The 25,999-nt window shown below is 50.9% G+C and overlaps 1 pseudogene; it reads left to right on the plus strand.

Moving 5' to 3' along the window:
- The first annotated feature begins 892 nt into the window (after nucleotides 1–892).
- The window catches only part of LOC125918182 (obscurin-like), a 39,030-nt pseudogene continuing 13,923 nt past the window's right edge, over nucleotides 893–25,999 (plus strand).

A 25,999-nucleotide genomic window follows, 5' to 3' on the forward strand; every position in this document is an offset into this window, starting at 1 on the left:
TATAGGAAGCATTCTGTATCTAGACATCAGACAGCAGAAGCTGGAAAGTGACATTTTGAAGGGGTTATAACAGCATGAGAAAAATCCTATTACCAATTCCAGGTATAAGAAAGGATCTTCAGATGCTTTGTGGGAAAAAAGTATTCAACTTTATTGAGAGACAGAAAGAGATCTAAATCATGGATGGAAATTGATGAAAGATCCAGAGGTAGTCAGTCCTCATTAAATCCCAAATAATAGCTCTTATGTGAGTGAGAGTATTGACAAGTGAGTTGTAAAGCCAGAGAGAGGAAATCTACTTTTGACAAAAACAAAGCAAAACAAAACTGAACAAAAACCAAAAGAAATCCCCAATGCAATGGCATTAACTTTACCTGATATCAAGACTTCTGATAAAAGTACAGCAATGCAAAAAATTGGGTGTCTATGTAGGGCCCCCAATGAAGGGGTAGAAATGCCAGTCACTAGATGGGGAGGGTATATAAACACACATAACCACAACAGTCTGACATTTACTTATATAAAGAGCTCTTAAATAAATACGAGTAAGAGAAAGTGCTCTTGTAAGTGGGGCACATCTCTTGAGCAATGACACCACAGTAGAGCAAATTATAACTACCAAAAACTTCAGAAAGGGTGTTGTACTTTGTGAGTCATCAAGACTATGGAGGACACAGCCACAGGAAGGCAGGCAGATCAGTGATAGAATGTATGGTCCCCCCCACCCCAGAACAGCCAGGAAAATGGCAGTCTGTAAATAAATTGTGTTAGTTGTTACCGAGAAGGTTGTGGGGCTTCTTGTCCACCCACTTGGCACAGAGATTGGAGAGAGTTGCAGTCCCCCTGCCTCCTTGTTTATACCTTTTTTCCAAGACTTGCATTCTTCACACGGATGGTATCTTTGACTCCATGCATCTCTCCCTGTCCCCAGAGCCTTCAGCTGTATTTGTCAAGGAGCAGCCAGCATGCAGTGAGGTGCAGGCCAAGGCGGGGGCCAGTGCCACACTGAGCTGTGAGGTGGCCCAGGCCCAGACGGAGGTGACATGGTACAAGGACGGGAAGAAGCTGAGTGCGAGCTCCAAAGTGCACGTGGAGGCCAAGGGCTGCAGCAGGCGGCTGGTGGTGCAGCAGGCAGGGAAGGCCGACGCCGGGGAGTACAGCTGTGAGGCCGGGGGCCAGAAGGTGTCCTTCCATCTGGACGTCACAGGTCAGTTCTTTCAGAGTACAAAATTAGCCTCTTTTATGAGGTGAGCTTGGAACAGATTTATTCCCAAGACAGACTCTCGTGCTCTTTCAGTTAGACTTTTCCATTGACATTACCCATTCACCACCTCCATTTCCACATCCCAGGTGGGACCATGGGAGGATGGCTGGAGGGAGTGCACAGGAAGGAGACAGGTCATTCTCATACACCATGGTTGTGCTTCCACGTAATAGTGCTGGTCACATGTTCCCAGCACCTGCTCAGAACCTACTGGTGGACATTGGAGTTCAGGAATCTGGATCTCCCTGATGCATGGAGCTGATGTAGACCAGATGTCTTTCCAGGAGAGTCGTTCTGAAGGTCACAAATATCTTCCTCCAAATCACATGAGTGTTCTTGATGGTGGAAATGTTTGATTTCATTGAACCAGGGGAAGGGAAAATTGGGGCCACCGTCATATTTGGAGTTTTCCCAGGACTGTGCTTTGAGTCACAGTTTTTGGCGTTTTGGGACACACTTCCCTGTTTTCACAGGGATGTAGAAGTTTTCTCTGCACCTATATGTAGCCAAATCTAGATCTGTATTGTATTGCAATGTCTGTGCAGTTTACAAAGAGAGCAGACACTTACAAATCAATCATTTCCTAGGGAATTATATTGAAACTTACACAAGAAAAATTGGACAAGTTGCACAGTCCTAAGACTTAAGATAAATGGAGGATCATAAGTAATCTTAGAGAATAATGTCTAAGCCCAGTGCCTCTTAAATTCTATAAAATGTTCTGGAAAGAAATTATCTCATGTTTATGTTTATAGGATTCTTATAGAGTTTTGAAAAGAGACACACACATCAATTTATTTTACATATATAGCATATCAATATCAAAATGTGACAAGATAAATATGAAGAATTTTCACAGGCCACCTCTTGTTGATGTCAAGGCAGTACCTTCCAGAAAATATTATCCAACTGAATTCTGCAATTTATCAAGAGAACAACACACTAGGACAACAGTCATATTCCAGGAATGCAAGTCTGGTTCAACACCAGAAACATTAGAAAATCAACAAGTAGCAATCATTAAGAATGAAATCTTGCCATTTGCAACAATGTGGATGGAACTAGAGAGTATTATGCTAAGCGAAATTAGTCAGAGAAAGACAAATATCGTGACTCACTCATATGTGGAATTTTAGATACAAAACTGATGAACATAAGGGAAAGGAAACAAAAACAATGTAAAAACAAGGAGGGAGGCAAACCATAAGAGACTCTTAAATACAGAGAACAAACTGAGGGTTGCTAGAAGGGTGTTAGGTGGGGGAATGAGCTAAAGGCAAGGGCTTTAAGGAGGACACTTGTTTGGATAAGCACTGAGGGTTATATATAGGGGATGAATCACTGGATTCCATTCCTGAAATCATTATTGCACTATATGTTAACTAACTTGGATGTAAATTAAAAAAAATAATTAATAAAAAAACTAACAGAAAAATCAACAATGGCTTGATATTAACAAAATAAAAGTAAAAGCAATGTTATTTCCCCAATAAATGATAAATAAAAGCACTAGATAAAATATAACATCAGAAATCCAGAGAGAATATTCTATAATATGTGGCATCAATTACTACCAAAAAATTCTTCACAAATTTTAAGTAGAACATTTTGTCTTTAATGTAATAATTGGTGGTATTGAATACCTGACATCAAATTTCACATGAAAACTTGAAAACTTTGCCTTTGAGATGGGACCAAGACAGGGAAACTGAGTGTCCTTACTTTTATGCAATATTCACAGCACACCATGGAGGAAAATAAAATTAAAGACATGAAAGCTGGAAAAGTGAAAACTGAAACTAACAGAAGATATGGTTATCAATGTGGAAAATCCCAAACAGTTACATTTTGGATGGGAAAGAGAGTAAGATTAGGACATACAAAAATCACTACAGGAAACACTCTGTATCTATACACCAGACACCAGAAGCTGGAAAGTGACATTTTAAAGGGGTTAACATAACATCAGAAAAATCCTGTTACCAATTCCAAGTCTAAGAAAGGATCGTGAGGTGCTTTGTGGGCAAAAACTATTCAACTTTATTGAGAGACAGAATAAGATCTAAATCATGGATGGAAATTGATGGAACACCCGAAGTGTTCAATCCTCTTCAACACCCAAATAATAGTTCTTCTGTGAGTAAGAGTATTGACAAGTATATTGCAAAGCCAGAGAGAGGAAGGCCACTTTGAAAAATACAAAACAAAACAAAACAAAAAACAAAAAAATCCTCCAAAATAATGATATTTAATTTACTTGATATCAAGACTTTTGATAAAACTACAGCAATTCAGACAATTGGGTCTTTATGTAGGGACTGAGAAACAGCCCAAGAGAACAGAAAAGTGAATCCAGAAACAGGTCTGTATAAAACCTGAGTCCCTTCTGCTTTTTGTTTTTTAGTTTGGTTTTCACCGTGGTGCTAAGTGTAACTGTAGTGGAGGGTCAGTCTTTCACAAATGGTACTAAGACTATTAACCATATGGAAAACGGAATTGAAGATGGATGTCTATTTCTTCCTATGCAAAATCTCAGCTCAATGTGGGTTAGAGACCTCAGTGAGAAATGTGGTTCAAGCTCTTATCAAACAATGTGGGTCATTAATGACTTCAGCATGAAGTTGTCCCTAAAAAGAACAAAGTGCACAAAATAAAAAGGACAAAATAATATATCTGTCCATAAGAAAGCTCTTAACATTTTGTCACTAGAAACATGAAGGTGTGGAAAGGCAAATCACAAGATGGGGAGGGTATATAAACACACATAACCACAAACACTCTGACATTTACTTAAATAAAGAGCTCCCAAGTGAATATATGAGTAAGAGACAGTGCTGTTGAAAATAGGGCAAAACACTTGAGCAATGACACCACAGAAGAGCAAATATTAAGGTCCAAAAACTTCAGAAAATTTACTGTGCTTTGTGAGTCATCAAGTCAATGAACGAGACAGCCACAGGAAGGCACAGGTGGAACAGTGATAGAATGTATGGTCTCTACCTGGAAGAGCTCACAGGGAACAGTGATAGAATGTATGGTCCTCACCCAGAACATCGCTGATGAGCAGTGATAGAATTTTTGGTTTCCACTGGGGACAGCCCAGGCAGATCAGTGATAGAATGTATTGTCCCCAGTTGGAACAACTAGGAAAGCGGTAGAGTGTGTAAATAAATTTTGTTAGTTGTTGCTGAGAAGGTGGTGGGGCTTCTTGGCCACACACCTGATCCAGGGATTGGAGAGAGTTCCAGTCCCCCTGCCTCCCTGTTTAGACCTTCTTTTCCAGACCTGCATTCTTCACATGGATGGTATCTTTGACTCCAAGCATCCCTCCCTGTCCTCAGAACCTACAGTGGTGTTTGCCAAGGAGCAGCCTGCACGCAGTGAGGTGCAGGCCAAGGCAGGGGCCAGCGCCACACTGAGCTGCGAGGTGGCCCAAGACAAGACAGAGGTGACGTGGTACAAGGACGGGAAGAAGCTGAGTGCGAGCTCCAAAGTGCACATGGAGGCCAAGGGCTGCAGCAGGAAGCTGGTGGTGCAGCAGGCGGGGAAGGTGGATGCTGGGGAGTACCTCTGTGAGGCTGGGGGCCAGAAGGTGTCCTTCTGCCTGGATGTCACAGGTCAGTTCTTAGAGAATGCAAAATTAGCCTTTTTGTGAGGTGAAGGTGGAACAGATTTATCCCCAAGACAGACTCTCGTGCTCTTTCAGTTAGACTTTTTCCCTTGACATCACCCATTCACCACCTCCATTTCCATATCCCAGGTGGGGCCATGGGAACATGGCTGGAAGGAGTGCACAGGAGGGAGACAGGTCATTCTCATACGCCAGAGGTTGTGTTTCCACGTAATAGTGCTGGTCACATGTTCCCAGTACCTGCTCAGAACCCATTCGTGGACGTTGGAGTCCAGGACTCTGGATCTCCCTGATGCTTGGGGCTGAAGTAAACCAGATGTCTCTCCCCTGGAGTCATTCTGAGAGGTCATTGTATCTTCACCAAACACACCTAAGGGTTCCTGCTAGCAAGACATATTGGCTTCACTGAGTCAGGGGACGGGGAAATGTAGGCCACACAGTCATACTTGGAATTATCTTGAGACTGTGCCTTGGGTTTTCAAAGTCTTAGGTGTTCTGGGATACTTCCCTCCTTTCACAGAGTGTAGGAGTTCTCTCTGCACCCATACGTAGCCAAATCTAGATCCATATTTTGTTGCCATGTCTGTGTTGATTACACAGAGAGCAGAGGACTGGTGTGTATGTGCCCCAACAAACACCTGTGATGCTTGGAATTTCCTATCAAAGCATATCTTATTTTCACTTTGTCATAAGTTGGTGTTTTGCCTCTGAATTCTGTTTGTAGTTAGACCTATACGTTTGCCAATGGAATGCTGAGTAGCATATTGTCTACCAGCATGCCCCGCTAAGAATGAGGTCACAGGAGCAGCCACTGAAAGTAATTTAGCATTTATTTCACAGCATTTCCTAATAATTAGTGTGCATCTGTGCTTCCCTGGCTAATCAATAGAGATGTCTGAGAACTGACTTTATTTTCCTTTCATATAATTCATATGTACAGTTACATGTGGCTCCTGGATGCCAGCACATAACATGTTGGTATTACATTGGGGTTTAATGGTTTGTGAGTGTTTACAAATGTTTAAAACCCTATGTGTATATTTGTGATGTGATTATCTGAGAATATGATATAACATTATGCAAGTAAATTTGGAAAGTTTTGACCAATTGATCAAGAGAGCTATATCAAAACTCATGGAAGAACACATAGACAATTTGAGTAGTCCTATAACCTTATAAATTATTGGAACCATAATAAACAATCTTGTCACACAATACTGGATAACCCTAGTGGCTCTACTATCAAATTGTACCAAGTATTCTGGCTGTAGGAACATTCCTGCACTGCAGGGAGAATGTTCTTAGGCAGTCATGTGGTAAAGACTTTGCATCATCTATAAATGTTGAGGTGTGCAGGCATAATGACCCCACAGATCCCACGTGCACAAGAGTCTCTTACAGAATTCCCGCCCCCCACCACAATACCTCGAGCAGAGTGGTGGTAGAATGTAGTCCCCACCTGGAACAGCCCACATGGAGAAGTGGGGTAGAATGTACAGATAAATAGTGTTACTTGTCCTTAGGAAGGCAGTGGGGCTTCTCCAAGTCACACAGTTAGTGCAGAGCTAAAAATTGTGGTTTATATACACAATGGAGTACTACATGGCAATGAGAAAGAATGAAATATGGCCCTTTGTAGCAACATGGATGGAACTGGAGAGTGTTATGCTAAGTGAAATAAGCCATACAGGGAAAGACAGATACCATATGGTTTCACTCTTATGTGGAGCCTAGAGACTTTCAATTCTCCTGCCTCTCCATTCAGTCTTTTCTCAGTGCTGCCTTCCTGATTTGCACAGTATCTTTAACCCTGTGTATCCCTCCCTGTCCTCAGAACCTACAGTGGTGTTTGCCAAGGAGCAGCCTGCACGCAGTGAGGTACAGGCCAAGGCAGGGGCCAGCGCCACACTGAGCTGCGAGGTGGCCCAGGACAAGACAGAGGTGACATGGTACAAGGACGGGAAGAAGCTGAGTGCGAGCTCCAAAGTGCACATGGAGGCCAAGGGCTGTAGCAGGAGGCTGGTGGTGCAACAGGCGGGGAAGGTGGATGCTGGGGAGTACAGCTGTGAGGCCGGGGGCCAGAAGGTGTCCTTCCACCTGGATGTCACAGGTCAGTTCCTTTTGATACTAACAGTCTTGATTGGATATAATGGAGGAATTGCATTACAGATCCCACAGGCTCTGATGTTCCTTCCCTTACTCTTCATCTTTTCCCCTCTGCCATCCTGTTGCCTCCTATTTTCATAGCCAAGGTTAGACTGACAGAAGTTTAATGAGAAGGGTGCTCAGGGAGTGAGAGGGGCCATTTTTGTGTCTTTGAGCAGTTCTCTCAGTCATGCATCTGAGCACCTGCACAGGGCCCTCCTGGAGTTCCTCAGTGCCCAGGACTATGGCTGTTCTTCATGTTTGGGTTCTGAAGTAGACTAGGCATCTCACACCTTGGTTATGTGACTGTGCTTTCCTGAGCTCCCTAGATGCCCCCTTCAGTGCTGTAAGGAGTTCTTACTAGTGAGAGACATTTCAGTTCCTTTAAACCAGAGTAGGGGAAATTTTGATGATATAATCATACTTGGAATGATCTTAACTAAACTTTGGATTATTAATGTTTTGTTTGTTTTAATGTGTTATTTTGCACATGAATATATGTTATCTGTGCACCTGTATGTAGCAAAATCTAGACTGCTGTTTTCTTGTAGTGCCTGTGCAAAGTAAACAGAACTAGAGGGTTGATAGATTTGTACCTGAGACATGTACATGTAAGTTCTGGAGTTCTTTTTCTAAAGCACATCTTGTTTCCTTGTGTCTTCAGTAAGGCCATAGGCCATTCTGTGTCATAATTCCTCTTGGAGTCTGATTTATAGATTTAGAAATGGGAAGAAGTAAGTATCACCATGCTCTGCTATAGATGAATCCTTGTGGTGGCAATCACTGGCTGGTATAGCAGTATGTCATAGGATTTCCTAGTGGGTATTGTGTGTTTGTGCCTCCTGGCTGCTTCATGGGGAAGTCTAAGGACTAAATTTATTTTGCTTTTGTTAAATTTGTCTTAACATCAGAGGAGGGTGGGCCATAGCACCACATTAATCCTAGCTGCCAGCCCATAATAGTTGTGATGGTATATCAGTATATAATATTTTTGGGTGTGTACAGATACCAGAAATCCTACATTTTTCCAAAGTGTTTTTTTGAGAGCATATGGCATATTATTTTATGGTATCAATTTGAAAGTTTTGATAAATTGACCAAATTCTTAGAAAACCATCTGAAAAAGTGACACAAGAAGAAATATATAACTCAGGTAGTCCCATAAATTTAAATAAATGGAAACAGTAATAAAACTTTTTTTCATAGAGAATGATCTAAGCCTAGTAGCTCTGCTGAAAAATTATACCAAATATTATGGAAAGTATTCATGGAGATTATCCTAGAGAATAAAATAAAGATGTACATTCTTTTTTGATTCATGGAGCTAACATAACATCAACACCAAAATCTGACAAGGAAAGAAGGAAGGATTAAAATTATAGGCCAATCTCTTATGGATATCAATATCCAATATCTTCAACAAAACATTGGCAAAGTCATCTAAGCAAGATGTCAAAAAAATATGCTTTGATGAAGTCATAGTCCAGGAATGCAAAGTTGGTTTAATATTCAAAACAGTAGAAAATCACCACAGTTGATCTCAGTGATGTAGGGATTAGGGGTGGTAGTGCCCAATGCAGTAAAAAATCCACTTATAACTTTTGACTCCCCCAGAACTTAACTGTTAATAGCGCACTGTTGACTGAGAGTCTTGCCGATAACTTAAATAGTTGATTTTGCATGTTATATGTATTATACTCTGTATTCTTACAATAATGTAAGATAGAGGAAAGAAATGATATTAAGAAAAGAACAAGAAAGAGAAAATACATTTATAGTACTGTACTGTATTCATTTTAAAAATCAATGTTTAAATGGACCCCTGCAGTTCAAACCCATGTTGTTTGAACTAGCATCAACTGCATAATGTGAACTAACTGCTTGAAGGAGAAAAAGGATATGGTTATCTCAATAAATGCAGAAGAAAAATTTGATAAAGTTTAACATAAACCCTGAGCAAATATTTGATAAAATTTATCCTCAATTCATGCCATAAAATTCTTGACCAACTATCAATAAACCAATTCTTCCTTACCTTGATAAATTGATAAATAGTACTACAGGAAACACCAGGTAACATCATACTTCATGGGAAACCTTGAAGGTTTTACCTATGAGATAGAGAACAAGGGAAGGGGTGCACTGTTAGCACTTCTATCCAACATTGCACAGCATGGAAGGGAGGAAAATGAAATAAAATGCATAAACCTTGGTAAACAAAGTAGAATTCACAGAAGACATGATCACGATCACCACGTCTGAAATTACAAATAAAAATTGTTAGGCTTTGTGAGTATTAGAAAGATAACCACGTACAAATGTTGACATAAAGAAAACACTTCTGTATATATACACTAGATATACACTATATACACTAATTTCATAGAAATTCAATATACACTAATTTGATAGAAATTTTTTTTTGTCATTTAACCATATGCAAAAAAAAGTCTGGTAATTCACACTGCATACCCATCCAACTCCATGTGGATGACAGGGTGACAGGTGGCACCATGACACTCTTAGATGATGATATGGATTGAAGGGTAAGCGGGGGTTTCTGATATAACACAAATGCACTAGCCACCATGGGACAAGAATGACATGTTTGACCACATTAAACCTGCAATCTTTGATTCATTAGAACACACCCCAAGAGTGAAAAGGCAAACCCCACACATATGGAAGAGAGAATCTCTGTCATGTTAAATAGAGTTCCTAAAATGAATGTGAAAGAGACAGAGAGTGGTCTTGACCATTGGACAGAAAACATGACAGTGACGATTCAGAAACACAAACAGTAATGACCGGAAAGAATGCTCCACTGTTTGAGTCCTCAGGACCATGCAAAACAGCCACAGAGGGCAATCTACACTCCCCCCAGATTGCCAGCACTAGTCAGTGCAGAGTAGGCCAGAGCATGAAGCCCTGAACCTGCAGGAACTCCCTGCACTAAAGGTGAGATGCTCCCAGCATGAATGTGTGGAAAGACTCCGCATCATCTTATAAGGTTAAGGTGGGAAGTCATCATGACTCCACAGGTTGCATGTGCACAGAGGTCTCTCAAGAGTCCCAGCCTAGAGCAGCCCAAGTAGAGTGGTGATAGAACATATGGTCCAGACCTAGAACATCCTAGGTGGGGCAGTGATAGACTGTATGGTCCCACCTGGAACAGCCCAGGAGGAGCAGGGATAGAATGTATGGTCCCACCTGGAACAGCCCAGGAGGAGCAGGGATAAAATGTATGGTCCCACCTGGAATATCCCAGGTGGATCAGGGATAGAATGTATGGTCCCCACCTGGAACATGCCAGGTGGAGCAGGGATAGAATGTATGGTCCCCACCTGGAACAGACGAGGTGGAACAGTGATAGAATGTATGGTCCCACTTGGAAAAGCCCACATGGAACAGTGATAGAATGTATGGTCCCACCTGGAACAGCCCAGGAGGAGCAGGGATAGAATGTATGGTCCTACCTGGAGCAGTCCAGGAGAGCAAGGATAGAATGTATGTATGCTCCCCACCTGGAACAGCCCAGGAGAGCAGGGATAGAATGTATGGTCCCCACTTAGGACAGACAGGGTGGAGCAGGGATAGAATATATGGTCCCCAACTGGAACAACCAGGAAAGTGGTAGAGTGTGTAAATAAGTTGTGTTAGTTGTTGCTGAAAAGGTGCTGAGGCTTCTTGGCCCACATCTGATGCAGGGATTGGAGAGAGTTCCAGTCCCCCTGCCTCCCTGTTTAGACCTTCTTTCCCAGACCTGCATTCTTCACATGGATTGTATCTTTGACCTCATGCATCCCTCCCTCTCTCCAGAGCCTGCAGCTGTGTTTGCCAAGGAGCAGCCGGCACGCAGTGAGGTGCAGGCCAAGGCAGGGGCCAGCGCCACGCTGAGCTGTGAGGTGGCCCAGGCCCAGACGGAGGTGACATGGTACAAGGATGGGAAGAAACTGAGTGCGAGCTCCAGAGTGCGCGTGGAGACCAAGGGCTGCAGCAGGAGGCTGGTGGTGCAGCAGGCGGGGAAGGCAGACGCCGGGGAGTACAGCTGTGAGGCCGGGGGCCAGAAGGTGTCCTTCCTCCTGGATGTCACAGGTCAGTACTTGGGTGGTGGTGGCGTGCCATGTTAGCCCTGTTTCAGCATGATGTGTTGACTGACAGCTATGAAGAACCTGTGGTCTCTCCAGTAGATCTCCTGTCCTCACATCTCCCATATCCCATCTTCATGCCTGTGGCCAAGCCCTGGGAGAGTGGATGGGAAGATCTGTGTACAGCACACCACCCCTGTTGTGCACCCTGCATGATGTTTCCATGGAGTAATGCTCCTGGAGTTCCTGTGTCCAGTACTCTCGCTCCATCTGGCTTCACTGCCTAAAGTAAAGCCAATGTCTCTCACCCCAGGGCATGCAAATTACTTCTAGAAGCTCCCAGATGACCTCACCCAGCACCACATGAGGGCTGAAAATCTTTGAACCTGATACAGGTGCATTTCAGATACCCAACCCAGTCGTCTTAGAGTTGTCTTGAGACTGAACTTGGCATTACCAAAATTTCAGTCATTTTGGGACACTCTTCCTGCCTCACATGTGGACATGGAAGTTATCTGTGCACCTATGTGTACCCAAATCTCGATCCCTGTTCTGTCGCAATGTCCGCACATAGTAAACCAGGAGCAGAGGGCTGGGAGATATGCGACTTGGATGTGTACCTGGCATGTGGGACATTATTTACTTACTTATTGATAATTTTTAAATGTTTATTTATTTATTTTCAGAGAGAGAGAGAGAGAGAGAGGAAGAGAGAGAGAGAGAGAGAGAAAGCATGAGCAAGGGAGGGGCACAGAGAGAGGGAGAGAGAGAATCCCAATCAGGCTCTGTGTTGACATTACCTGAAGCAGGGCTTAATCTCAGGAACTGTGGGATCATGACCTGAGCTGAACTTAAGACTGAGATGCTTAACCAACTGAGTCACCCAGGAGCCCCTGGAACATTCTTTTGAAAGAAAATTTCAGTTTCCTTTTGTCTCTGTGAGAATGTTCTGTGTCAGTATTGTGGTTGGAGTTTGATTCATAGATTTTGAAGCTGGGAAGAATGAGTAGCTTCTCTGAAATCAGCACACTTTGGGACAGATAAGTTACTATAGTGGCAGCCACTGACTGGTGAAGCAGTATTTATGTATTTATTTCATAGCATTTGCTAGTGGTGTGTGTGGGGGGGGGGGGCGTGCACGCGTATGCCCATCCCTGGCTGGTGCACAGAGATATCTGCAAACTTACTTTAAGTTAAGAGAGGTTAAGCTCAAATAGGTGGTCTGTGGCCCCACATTGACTCCTAATAGCAATGTGTGACTCTTCAGTAGTGTATCATTACATGATTTGTAGATGTGTATAGATAGTAAGAAACTTACTAGGAACACTTTTGACCCTGTCATTTCAGTAGAACGTGATATTATTTTACTCAAGTAGAATTGAAAAGTTTTGGAAAATTGTCCAATTCCTTGAAAACTGTATCAAAACATCCACAAGAAGATATAAACAATGTAAACAATCTTATAACTTTTTTAAAAAATGGAACCATCCCAAAAAGCCTTCTCATTAGACAAGATTAAATTCAGTGGTTCTGCTGGTAAGTTACAATTTACGAATTGTAGATTACAAATTACAAATTCTGGAAAGAAATTGTCCCATGATCATGGAGGATTCTTTAAGAGGACAGAAAAGGGATGTACACTCTTAACCCATTTTACGCCGCATTGATACCCAAATTGGACAAGTGTGAAGAATTGCAATTGGAGGCCAGTCTCGGATGCATGTCAATACCAAATTTTACACAAAATATTGTCCAAGTAACAGTGCAATACTCAAAGTGCAGACACACTGTCTGAGCTCATCTCCTAAGAACACAGGATTGGCCAACACCAGAACATTAGAATATCAGTATAATCTGTCATATTTAGAACTTAAAAGGGAAAACACATTTTTTGTTTTGTTTTATTCTCACATGACTGCTTGATAAAATTTTTACATTATATGCAGAAGAAGAATTTCATAAAATGTAGCATACATTCAAGGTAGTCAAGTCCTTGATTAACTATAAGAGGATTGTTCCTTAATTTGACGCAGGATACAGAAAACTACAGCACATCACATTCACAGGGTGTCTCCTTCTAACTGGAGCTTGTACATGGCTCCACTGGTACAACTGTGTGCAACACTGTACAGTGAATCAGGAGAAATATAAAATGAAGTAATATAACTAATAAAGCTGTAGTAGGAAGACATCAGGTTGCAACTTGGGGATAGGTGCATAACACAAAGGGACAAGTGGTAAGGTTCAAATAGACCATGCTGTGACCAGCTTCACCCACCCCATCCTTTTCCAGTTTTTAAAAGGAGATTTTTTAATGTTTATTTATTTATTTTCAGAGAGAGATAGAGAGGGAGCTAGAGCAGGGGAGGGGCAGAGAGAGAGAGCCCAGGTGGAGCAGTGACAGAATGCATGGTCTCTGTGCTGCTACTGCAGAGCCCAGTATGGGGCTCACACCCATAAGCTGTGACATCATGACCTGAGCTGAAACCAAGAGTTGGACACTTAACTGACTAAACCACCCAGGCACCCCCCCTTTTCAATTATTTTTATTCTGTAATTCTGGCACATGGTATAGAGATAGATTGTCTTTTCATAAATGGTGCTCAGACTATGTAACTTTGTATCTATCTATCTATCTATCTATCTATCTATCTATATAATCTATCTATCTGTATATCATCTATCTGTGTCTTACATCTCTCCATCTTTCCATCATCTATGTGGATCTCTCTCTCTCTCTCTCTCTCTCTCTCTCTCTCTCTCCATCTTTCTGTCATCTATCTGGATCATCTATCAATCTATCTATCTATCTATCTATCTATCATCTACTATATCATCTATCTGTATCTATCTATCTATCTATCTATCTATCTATCTATCTATCTATCTTTCATCTATCTGTATCATCCATTACTCCATCTTTCCATCATCTATCTGGATCATCTATCTACCTACCTACCTACCTACCTATCTACCTACCTACCTATGTGTGTATCTACATATATATGTATCATCTATCTATATCTATCCATCATCTACCTGTATTATCTATCTATCTATCTATCTATCTATCTTCTATGTCTCTCTCAAATGATCTATTTATCTATAATAAAAATGGGGGGCTCCCCCACATCACGCATAGGCACCAACTCCAGCCAAGCTAGGATTCCAGTGTGAAAGACAAAACACGCTCTTAGCAGAGAACACACAACATTTAATGGCCTCAGGGTAATGAAAGATTTCTGAAACAGAATATGAACACACCAACCACAAAGGACACATTGACATACCTGCCTAAATCACAACTGAGAACTTTACATCATCAGAGGACACAAAGGGATGAAAAGGCAAGTGACGATGATGGATAAATTATTCACAAAACCATGATTATCAAAGCTCTAATGCAAGTGCAAGAGCTCCTAAAAACGAATATGTAAAGGACAGGCCATAATTAGCAATAACTGATAACCAGACAGGGCATTGCAATGATACCACACTGCAGAAGAGAAGAGTCAGAGAAACCTGAACGGTGCTCCACTGTGTGAGTCATCAGGGACTTACATGGAAAGACCACAGGAGGGACATGTCCCTCCCTGCAGGTGCCAGCAGTGGACATCACAGTGTAGGTGAGAGCAAGGAGCGGCAGCAGCTCCCTGCACAACTGTGAGGAAAGACTGCATCACCTGGGAAGGCTGGGGTGCGTGTGCATTGCAACACCCCTGCACCTCTCCCAGAGGTATGTGTGCACAGCGAAGTCTTTTCCAGCATCCCCACGTGGAACAGTGGTAGAGCCTATAGTGAACTTTGGGTACTTGTGCAGCCAGCACAGAGCCTGGAGGAGTTTCCGTGGCCCTGCACCCTCATCCAGGCCTGCTCTCCCAGTGCTGCGACCCTAATGGATATGGTGTGTTTGATGCTGTGTGTCCCTCCCTGTCCCCAGAGCCCTCGGTCATGTTTGCCAAGGAGCAGCCAGCACTCAGTGAGGTGCAGGCCAAGGCGGGGGCCAGTGCCACACTGAGCTGCGAGGTGGCCCAGGCCCAGACGGAGGTGACGTGGTACAAGGACGGGAAGAAGCTGAGTGCCAGCTCCAGAATGCGTGTGGAAGCCAAGGGCTGCAGCAGGAAGCTGGTGATGCAGCAGGCAGGGAAGGCGGACGCCGGGGAGTACAGCTGTGAGGCCGGGGGAGAGAAGGTGTCCTTCCACCTGGACGTCACAGGTCAGTTCTGGGGCTAATACTTTATCCTTGACTGCCAGTGATGATGGCACTAGTGCGCAGCCCAGACAGACCCTGATGCTCCTCCCAGATCCCAGCCTTCTGCCTCCCATTTCACTCTGGTGGCTGAACCCACGGATGTGGGAAGGGAAGAGTGTCCAGACAAGAGAGAGCTCCTCTTGGGTACCCCATGGTGTGTCCACATGGCCATGCTCAGCCACTGTCCCCAGCACCCCTTCAGAACGTACTGTGGCTCCTTTGGCGTCCGGGATTCAGGCTCTGTGTGCTGCACTGGGCTGAGATTGACCAGACGTCCTCACCTGCAGATGCTCTAGTGGCTTCCATAGCCTCATTTAAAGGTTCTCACTATCAAGAGATGTTTGGGTTTCAGTAAGCCAGGATAAGAGGACGCTTCAGCCTCCTGATCATAGCTGGAATCATCTCGAGGTTGAACTTGCATTATTGAGGTTGTAGGTATTCTGGGCCATGCTCACGGGTGTGGAAGCTCCCTGAGTGCAAAACACAGATAGATGTTTATTGTAGCATCTCGGCAAAATAAATAACAAGCGGCGAAGTGGTAGTAGCTGAACACCTGTGATGAGCACGTGTGTGGTTTGGAGCTGTTTTCAAAGCAAATCTTGTTTCTTTTTGTCTTCAGTTAGGATATCCTGTGTCAGAATTCCCCCTGGATGAGGTAAAGGTTGAGGGAGGGAGAGGAGTAAGTGGCTTGTGGGACATGAGCACACTCAGTGGTAGCAGCCCCTGACTGATAAGGCAGTATCCATCCCACTGTGTTTCCAGATGGTGCTCAGGGACACTGATGCCTCCTGACTGGTTCCAGACAAGTCTGTGACCTATCTTTATTTTCCTTCTTGTGGGCAAATTGAACTTCAGAGCAGCCCTGCCTGACTCCTGGGGGCCCCCATAGCAGTTTGCAGTTGTATTAGTACATCATGGTTTGTGGGTGTGTATGGACACCACAAAACCTGTTGTGTGTCTTTCTGACAAGTCACTTGAGAGAATCTGGCACTCTTTAATGCCAGAACATCAGAACAGTGGTGATGTATGGTCCTAGTGGTTGTAGAAAAGCAAATCTCAACGGACGTAAGAAGTGGACAATGCCCACAGTGTCATTGGAACAACAGAAGCAGGAACCAAAGTGTCTTCATGGAACAGAATGGAAGCCTGGTGACTTGCCTGGTAAATCCTTCCAGGCATTCTGGAAATTATATCCTGTTCACAGACATTCTTGTAGAGAAAAGGAGATACACTCTTATCCCATCTTACATGGTAGCGTAGCTTCTGTAGTACAACACGATGGGACAGGAGAAAGAGCGTGGGCCAGTGTGTCATGGCTTTCCAGGCCTATATTTAGACAGAATATCAGTGAACTGAAATCAGCAGTGTATCAACAGAATCATGCACTGATAGGAGGTACAGTTCCACTCTCCCTGCATTGCCAGTAGATGCTGACACGGAGTAGGTTGCAGCAGGGAGCTGCGGGGACTCCGTGCCCACATGGGAAAGACCCTGCAAGCCATGCACGTGCAGAGCCTGGAGACTATTCCAGCCATCCCGTTTACCTCTTCTTTCCCAGTGCTGCCTTCCTAACTTAGATGGTGTGTTTGTTCCTGTGTGTCCCTCTCTGTCCCCAGAGCCCTTGGCCATGTTTGCCAAGGAGCAGCTGGCATGCAGTGAGGTGCAGGCTGAGGCGGGGGCCAGCGTCACGCTGAGCTGCGAGGTGGCTCAGGACAAGACAGAGGTGACGTGGTACAAGGATGGGAAGAAGCTGAATGCAAGCTCCAAAGTGTGCATGGAGGCCACAGGCTGCAGCAGGAGGCTGGTGGTGCAGCAGGCGGGGAAGGCGGACACTGGGGAGTACAGCTGTGAGGCTGGGGGAGAGAAGGTGTCCTTCCACCTAAACATTACAGGTGGGGGCCAGCATTGGGAAGAGGGTATAAACTCCTGACAAATCAGGAAATGAGCCCTTCTCAGACAGGGCTGTGTGTTGTACCTGTGTTGGGGTCTCTGCTGACGGGCCTGGCCCAGGGCTCTGTCCACTGCCCAGGTCCTTGGATTGGAGACACTCCCTGTAGCCCCTGTTCTGGGACATTCCCGACATTTGCGTCCCCCAGTTTCTGCCCCTCTCTGCCACATCCCCACCTTACCCCCACACAACCTGACCACCAAGGCCTGTGGTCTGTGGCCGTAGCCATTCTGTCTAGGGTTGGTAAGCAGACACGTTTCCCATTGCAAACGCACCATGCACAGTTTTGGAGCTCAGCCCTGTTCTGGGAGACTTACTTGAGGGGTTTGCCCTCAGCAGGGCTTGGCTCCCTGTCACTTGCCTTGGGATCCCGAGTGTCCAGCTGATGTTCAGTCAGCCCTGCGGGCTTGCCCTGCTCTGATGCCCATCTTGGTCTGGGCCAAGCTGTCTTCTGCTGCCTCCTCTCCTGGCCCTGCTCCAATGTCTTTCAGTAATGTGGGCCCAGGCCCCAGGCTGTGGTCTCTCTGACCTGCCTGCTGCCCACGGTCTACAGTGTCTGCTCATGAGCCCCCTCTTCCCTGCTGGGCAGGGATGCTGGGCTCTCAGCTCTTGGCTCCCGGGCCCGTGACCCCAGGTGTCTCTTCCTGGCCACCCTGTCGCACCCCTGGGAGCCTGGATAGTGACCGTTAGGTGGCATGGAGCCTTGCTGGATTAACTGTCAGACTTGTTCAGCAGAGTCTCAGCAGAGGACTGGACGGGCCAGGCAGCGGCACAGCAGTGGAAGTTTGGGTGGGGTGTGTGTGTCCCATTTCAGATCTCGTCCCCCGGTTCAGCCCCTAGGTGGGATGGGCGAGGCCAGGAATGAAAGGGCCCTGTTCTCATGCTCGTTGATCTCCCCACAGAGCTGGAGCCTGCGACCCCCATGGTGGAGAGACCTGGCCGCAGAGAGCCTCTGGTGGTCAGGGAGCACGAGGACATTGTCCTGACCGCCATGCTGGCTACGCCCTCCGTGGCCGCAGTGACGTGGCTCAAAGACGGTGTGGAGATCCGCCGCAGCAAGCGGCACGAAACGGCCAGCCTGGGGGACACCCACACCCTGACGATCCGCGGCGCGCAAACCCTGGACACCGCAGTGTACAGCTGCCGCGTGGGCGCAGATGGGCAGGACTTCCCAGTGCAGGTGGAAGGTCAGAGGGGCTGGGGTGTCCTCTGGGAGCCCCGTGTGCACTGGGGCGCCTGTGGGGCTGGAGGGTCTCCCATGAGGTTGCGTAGGCAGCATCCCGGCGTGGAGCCGGAGTGGCACTCTGGGCGCATGACTGGTTGATACAGAGTTTGTCCCCTGGCCCAAGCCCCGTGGCTGACACCCCCCTTCCATCCCGCAGAGGTGGCCGCTAAGTTCTGCCGGCCCCTGGAGCCTGTGAGCGGGGAGCTAGGTGGCACGGTGACGCTGGCCTGCGAGCTGAGCCCGCCGCAGGCCGAGGTGGTGTGGCGCTGCGGGAGCACACAGCTCCGGGCTGGCAAGCGCTTCCAGATGGAAGCCACAGGGCCCCGGCGCTCGCTCACCGTGTCCGGCCTGCGGCTGGAGGATGCAGGGCAGTATGCATGTGAGACCCGGGATGACTGCACCAGCGCGCAGCTCTCCGTCAGCGGTAGGCAGGGGCAAGACGCATCTGGGGGCCTTCCTGGAGGAGGTGTGTGCTCTCTGCGTCTGCATGGGGCGGGGGGTCTCTGCCTCTCCTACTCACCTCTCAAGCAAAACCCCTGTCTGCAGCCCCCCGCATGGTCAAGTTCATGTCTGGGTTAAGCGCCGTGGTGGCAGAAGAGGGCCAGGAGGCCACCTTCCAGTGCGTGGTGTCCCCCAGCGATGCAGCAGTCAGGTGGTTCCGGGACGGCGCGTTGCTGCAGCCCAGTGAGAAGTTCCTCATCTCACAGAGTGGCGCGAGCCACAGCCTGACCATCTTGGGCCTGACCCTGGACGACCCAGGCCAGATCACTGCAGAGGCCGAGGGGGTCTCCTCGGCTGCTGCCCTCCGGGTGCGAGGTACGTGGGAGGGCCTCCCAGGGAGACTGGTTCGAAGGCCGCTTTCTGATGCCAACCTGTGTCCAGCTGGTTCGGGTGACCTCGAGGGACCCTGGGCTTGGTTGGCTAAGGAAAGGAGACTCAGGTGGGACCCAGGGGCCAGATACCTACTCTGAAGGGGACAAAGTAAACCCCTGTAAGGTGCATCTGGTTGTGGGTGGGCAGAGGTTTAGGCCGTCAAGGGAGACTGCCTGGAGGAGGCATCCCAAGCTGAGCCCCATGGTCGGCAAGGTGGGAGGGAGTGGAGTTAGCCAGTGCAAGCAGGGTTGGGGGTGGGGGGGTTGCTGGGACCTCACCTGGGGACCTGCTGCTGGTTCTGAGTGAGTTAGTAACATGGACACCTGGAAAGGTCATCCAGAGCCTGGGACTGGGAGGTGCACCTGACTGGCTCCTTTCACTCCTTCACGTAGAGTGTCCAGGGTCTCCTTGGGGCAGACTGGCTGGGGGCTCAGCGTCTGTGTTACCTGCCCCCCCCCAACCATGCCCCATTGCTGCTGGTCGTGGTGGGCTTGTCGTGAGTAGGAGGGTGGGAGGTGAGAGACAGGCTGAGGAAGAAGCAGCTCCCGGGGCCTCTGTTCCCTTCTCTACAGTTGTATCTGTACAGGTGTGCAGCTGGGCCTAGTGTGGAGTGAGAACATGAGGTCACGGTGGGGGCAGCTGTGCTGACTGTGGAGGTCAGGCCCCTCTGTGCCCTGGCTTTCCTGGGAGTGGCAGTGGCTGCGGTGACCTCCCTTTCTCATGACCCCAGAGGCTCCAGTGCTGTTCAGAAAGAAGCTGGAGCCACAGACGGTGGAGGAGCAGAGCTCAGTGGCCATGGAGGTAGAGCTGACACGGCCATGGCCCGAGGTCAAGTGGACACGGAACGCAGTGGCCCTAGTGCCAGGCAAGAACGTGGAGATTCACGCCGAGAGCACCAGGCACCGCTTGGTTCTTCACTGCGTGGGTTTTGCCGACCGCGGCTTTTATGGCTGTGAGACTCCAGACGACAAGACGCAGGCCAAGCTCACCGTGGAAAGTGAGTGGCAGCAGCAGGCTGGGCGTGGGGGTCGGGCGTCAAGGAAGGAGGACGGAAGGGGGTGTCCCCCTGGAGGGACAGGCCCTGGGGGGTGGCGGGAGGCAGGGAGGATGGGAGAGAAGGAAGGGAAGGGCTGGGCCTTTCCCTCCAGGATGCCTGGCTGGCTCTGAGGCTCCTGGGGAGGTGAGTGGGGGCTGGCTGAAGGGCCTGGGTCTCACGGCGGTGCCTCATGCACCCCCGTGTTTGTCCCGCAGTGCGCCAGGTCCGGCTTGTGCGGGGCCTGCAGGCGGTGGAGGTGTGGGAGCAGGGCACAGCCACCATGGATGTGGAGCTGTCACATGACAACGTGGAGGGCAGCTGGACGCGAGACAGTGTGCGGCTGCAGCCAGGGTCCACGTGCCAGCTGGCCGTGCAAGGCCCCATCCACACCCTCATCCTGTCGGGGCTGCGGCCGCAGGATAGTGGCCTCATCGCCTTCAAAGCCGAGGGGGTGCACACGTCTGCACAGCTCACGGTCACTGGTGCGTGGGCACAGGGGGGGCCCACTCCTGAGTGCACCTGCCTCTGTCCCCAATGAGGTCCGGGGAGCCAGGCAAGGGCAGGGTGGGGAGTGTCATTCCCAGAACTGGCTGTGTGAGACCACACATCTCAGGTGTCGCTTCTCACCTCCCCCTTCCTGCCAACCCAGAGCTGCCTGTGAGGTTCAGCCGCCCTCTGCAGGATGTGGTGGCCACAGAGAAGGACAGGGTGACCTTGGAGTGTGAGCTGTCTCGCCCCAACGTGGACGTGCGCTGGCTGAAGGTGGCTTGGGCTGCTCCCGCCTGTCACTGTGGGCTGGCAGGGGTGGGACTGCTCTGTTGGCCACCTCCAGTGCCTGACCCGACCTCGTTCCTCCTCAGGACGGCGTGGAGCTTAGGGTGGGCAAGACAGTGGGCATGGTGGCCCAGGGCGCCTGTCGGAGTCTCATCATTTTCCGCTGTGAGCTTGGTGACCAGGGCGTGTACGTGTGCGATGCTCATGATGCTCAGAGCTCAGCCTCCCTGAAGGTGCAAGGTAGGCAGATTAAAGGTCAGGGTCTGCTGGGCAAGAGCCTCCTGGCCACCCTGCATCCCCCCAGCAAAGTGCTTAGCCCTCTGGCTCTGCCCCTGCCCTGCACCCCTCAGCAATCTGGGTGGGAGGGGTAAGGGGGAGCTCTGGGCATCCACAAGTGGCACGGCCTTCTTGCCGCCCCAGGTCGTAACATCCAGATCGTGAGGCCCCTGGAGGATGTGGAGGTGATGGAAAAGGAGGGCGCCACCTTCTCTTGCAAGATCTCTCACGATGAGGTGCCAGCCCAGTGGTTCTGGGAGGGCAGTAAGCTTCGGCCCAGTGACAATGTGCGCATCCGCCAGGAAGGTGAGCTGTTGGGCAGGTGTCAGGAGGGCTTGTCCTCCATCCTGCCCCCAGGGCCTATTCCCAGTACTGAGTGGCCTGTGTTTCCAGGGAGGACATACACCCTCATCTACCGGAGGGTCCTGGCAGAAGATTCAGGAGAGATCAGATTTGTAGCCGAAAATGCAGAATCTCGAGCTGAGCTCCGAGTTAAAGGTGAGGGAGCCCAGGGGAGGGTTTTTGCTGGACAGTGTTTGTGAATGCACAGTTTTGCAGCCTTACAGGGACTGACAGGGCAGCAGTCCCAGGACACCAATGACCCAGAAGGAGGAAAAGGAGGTATTGCCTCCTCACCAGGAAGACAGGGGTCTTGGAGAGGCAGCTCAGGAGGTCACAGTAAATCCTTCCTCCCGGGACTTAGCAATGGAGAGAAAGCGCTGTGGGGTCCCGGCATGTGGTGAGCATGAGGCCTTAACAGGTGGCCCTAGCCACGGTCAGGGCATAGAGGAGGGAGGGTCTGCCACAAGTTGGGGGGAAGGTATATGAGATTTGGAATTGCTTGATGCAGGATTGTGCAGGGTGAGGGGTGTGGATGTGAAGAGGCAGGGCAGGGGTGAGGCCAGGGTGCTCTGGATGAGCTTGTCAAGGGCGCACGGTGCAGTGGTGTGTGTGGGGGGGGAGTGGTGTGCCCACCCTTCCCCTGGTCAGCTCTGTGCAGTGGGTCCCAGAGAAGCCGAGGGTGACACCTGGCCTCGCCACCTGCTGGCCCTGGCAGAGGGGCTCCAGCCCTCTGGAGGCTGCACAGGCAGAGCACCCAGACCCGGGTGGGTGGATGGGTGGGGGTTCAGGTGGGGTTTTTGGGGCACTGAGCATCCCTTATCCTGTCCCCTCACCCCTGGTCACACCTCAGAGCTGCCGGTGACCATCCTGCGCCCACTTCGGGACAAGATAGCCATGGAGAGGCACCGCGGTGTGCTGGAGTGCCAGATGTCCAGGGCCAGCGCCCAGGTGCAGTGGTTCAAGGGCAGCGTGGAGCTGCAGTCAGGACCCAAGTACGAGATGGTCAGCGACGGCCTCTACCGCAAGCTGATCATCAACGACGTGCAGCCGGAGGATGAGGACACCTACACGTGCGATGCTGGCAACGTGAAGACCAGTGCCCAGTTCTTTGTGGAAGGTGCGGGCGGGGCCGCCCTGGCACCTCCCCACTGTGCCTGTGGCTGCTGGCGGTCCTCCCTGTGGGACCGCCCCAGTGACCAGCCCCTCACCCACAGAGCAATCCATCACCATCGTTCGAGGCCTGCAGGACGTGACTGTGATGGAGCCGGCACCTGCCTGGTTCGAATGCGAGACCTCCATCCCCTCGGTGCGGCCGCCCAAGTGGTTCCTGGGAAAGACAGTGCTCCAGGCCGGGCCCACCGTAGGCATGGAGCAGGAGGGAACGGTGCACCGGCTGACGCTGCGACGAACCTGCTCCACCATGACTGGGCCGGTGCACTTCACCATCGGCAAGTCGCGCTCCACCGCACGCCTGGTGGTCTCTGGTGAGCGCGCCGCTGGGGCGAAGGGGCACAGACCTGGCAGGTCTGGTGGCAGACCTGGAACAGGGTGGGTTCTGGGACCCCGCAGTCCCTCCGCTGACGCAGCGCTGCCCTCTCCCCTCCCGCGGCAGACATCCCCATGGTGCTCACACGGCCCCTGGAGCCCAAGGAGGGGCGCGAGCTGCAGTCGGTGGTCCTGTCCTGCGACTTCAAGCCGGCCCCCAAGGCCGTGCAGTGGTACAAGGAGGACACGCCCCTGGCGCCCTCCGACAAGTTCAAGATGAGGCTGGAGGGCCACATGGCGGAGCTGCGCGTCCTCCGGCTCACGCCCGCGGACGCCGGCGTCTACCGGTGCCAGGCCGGCAGCGCCCAGAGCAGCGCTGAGGTCACGGTGGAAGGTAGCCAGGGCTCACGGGGTCGCCCCGTGCCAGGGCGAGGGTCTCCGCCTGGGGGATGTGTTCCCGGGGTAGAGGGGGGAGGGGCGGGGAGAGGGTCCCCGGAGGGGAGGGTCTGGGGGGGAGGGTCCCCAAGGAGGAGGGTCAGGGATGTGGGGAGGGTCCTTGCCGTGGGGCGGGGGCTCCGGAGGGGGAGGGGGGGGGGGGGGCATCCCCGGGGGGGGGGGGTTGGGGGGGGGGGGGGCCTCGCGGGGGGGGGGGGGGAGCGTCCCTGGGGGGGGGGGTCTGGGAGAGGAGGCGAGGAACCCCTCTCCCCCGGGGGAAGGGTCTCCTGCGGCGGTGCTGAGTGGCTCTGTGCTCTGGCAGCGCGCGAGGTTACAGTGACGCAGCCGATGCAGGACGCAGAAGCCACGGAGGAGGGCCGCGCCTGCTTCTCGTGTGAGCTGTCCCATGAGGACGAGGAGGTCGAGTGGTCGCTCAACGGCACACCTCTGTACAACGACAGCTTCCACGAGATCTCCCACGAAGGCCGTCGCCACACGCTGGTGCTGAAGCGGGTTCGGCGGGCCGACGCCGGCCTTGTGCGCGCCTGCTCCCCCAAGGTGTCGGTCACTGCCCGCCTGGAGGTCAAAGGTGAGGCGTCGCTGTAGGTCCTTGGGGTCCTCCCAGCGCGGGGCGCCGGGGTCCTTGCAGGCCGAAGGTGGCGCTCGCTCACCTGCCCACGACCTCCCCACAGCAAAGCCGGTGGTGTTCCTGAAAGCGCTGGACGATGTGTCCGCGGAGGAGCGGGGCACGCTGGCCCTGCAGTGCGAGATCTCAGACCCCCAGGCCCGCGTGGTGTGGCGCAAGGACGGGGTGGAGCTGGTCCCTAGTGACAAGTACGACTTCCTGCACACCGCGGGCACGCGCGGGCTCGTGGTGCACGACCTGAGCTGGGAAGACACCGGCCTCTACACTTGCAGTGTGGGCTCCGAGGAGACCAGCTCCAGAGTCAGCGTGCATGGTGCGTGGCTATGCGGGCTGGGTCCAATGGGAGGGTCCCGGTCCTGGAGGCCGGGGCGGATGCAGGGGCGGGTCCGAGTCCAAGGGGCGGGTCCGGGTCCATGGGGCGGTCCGGGTCCAGGAGGCAGGGCCGGGTCATGGGGGGGGGGGGGGGGTTTGGGGGGGGGTCCGGGTCCATGGGGCGGGTCCGGGTCCAGGGGGCGGGTCCGGGTCCAGGAGACAGGTCCGGGCTATGGGGCGGGGGCGGGTGCAGGGGCGGGGCTAGGTCTAAGGGGCGGGGCCAGGTCCTTGGGGCGGAGCCAGGTCCAAGGGATGGAGCGGGCTCCAGGAGGCAGGGCCGGTCCATGGGGTGAGGGCGGGTGCAGGGCGAGTCCGGGTCCATGGGGCGGAGGCGGGTCCAAGGGATGGAGTAGGCACCAGGATCAGGGCCGGGTCCATGGGGCGGGGCCGGGTCCAGGGGACAGTCTGGGTTCAAGGAATGGAGCCGGGTCCAGGGACGCGTATGGGTTCATGGGGCGGAGTTGTCGCCAGGGGCGAGGCCGTCTCTAGGGGCGGGTCCGGGTCCAAGGTAGGGCCAGAGTCCATGAGATGGGGCCGGGTCCAAGGCATGGAGTAGGCTCCAGGAAAGCTGGGCCCATGGGCGAGGCCGTCTCTAGGGGTGGGGCCATCTCAGGGGCAGGCTGGTTGCAGGAACAGGGCCGGGTCCAGGGGCGGAGCCGGGTCCAGGGGGCGGGTCTGCGTCCAGGGGCGTGTATGGGTCCAGGGGGCAGACAGGGCTAGGTCTAGGGGTGTATCTGAGTCCAGGGGCGGAACTGTTTCTAGGGGCGGGTCCGGGTCCAGGAGCGGGTCTGGGTCCAGGGGCAGAGCCCTGTCCACTGGTGGGTCTGGGTCCAGGGGGTAGGCGGGGTCGCGTCCAGGGGCGGGGCCGGGCCCAGGGGTGGGTCTGGGTCCAGGAGGCGGGTCCGAGTCCAGGGGGCAGGCGGGGCCTGCCACTGTGGTGCCCACCCGCTCAACCGTGCCAGGAGCTGCTTTCTAGAGCCCAGGAGGTCAGGGGCAGGCTCCTGGAAGACCAGGCTTGATGGTCCCTAAGAGGCCTAGGTTGCAGACAGTGCGGCAGGGACGTTGAGAAGAAGAGCTCTCGGGGACACTGGGCTGGCCATGAGTGATAGAGTCCCAAGATGCCAGGGATTCAGTGCAGGCTAGTGACATTCAATCTGCATCAGGGGATGTGTGTGGGCAGGTGTGGGAACCACAGAGGGAGCACAGT

Source organism: Panthera uncia, unplaced genomic scaffold, assembly GCF_023721935.1.
Source record: "Panthera uncia isolate 11264 unplaced genomic scaffold, Puncia_PCG_1.0 HiC_scaffold_517, whole genome shotgun sequence".
NCBI lineage: Eukaryota > Metazoa > Chordata > Mammalia > Carnivora > Felidae > Panthera > Panthera uncia.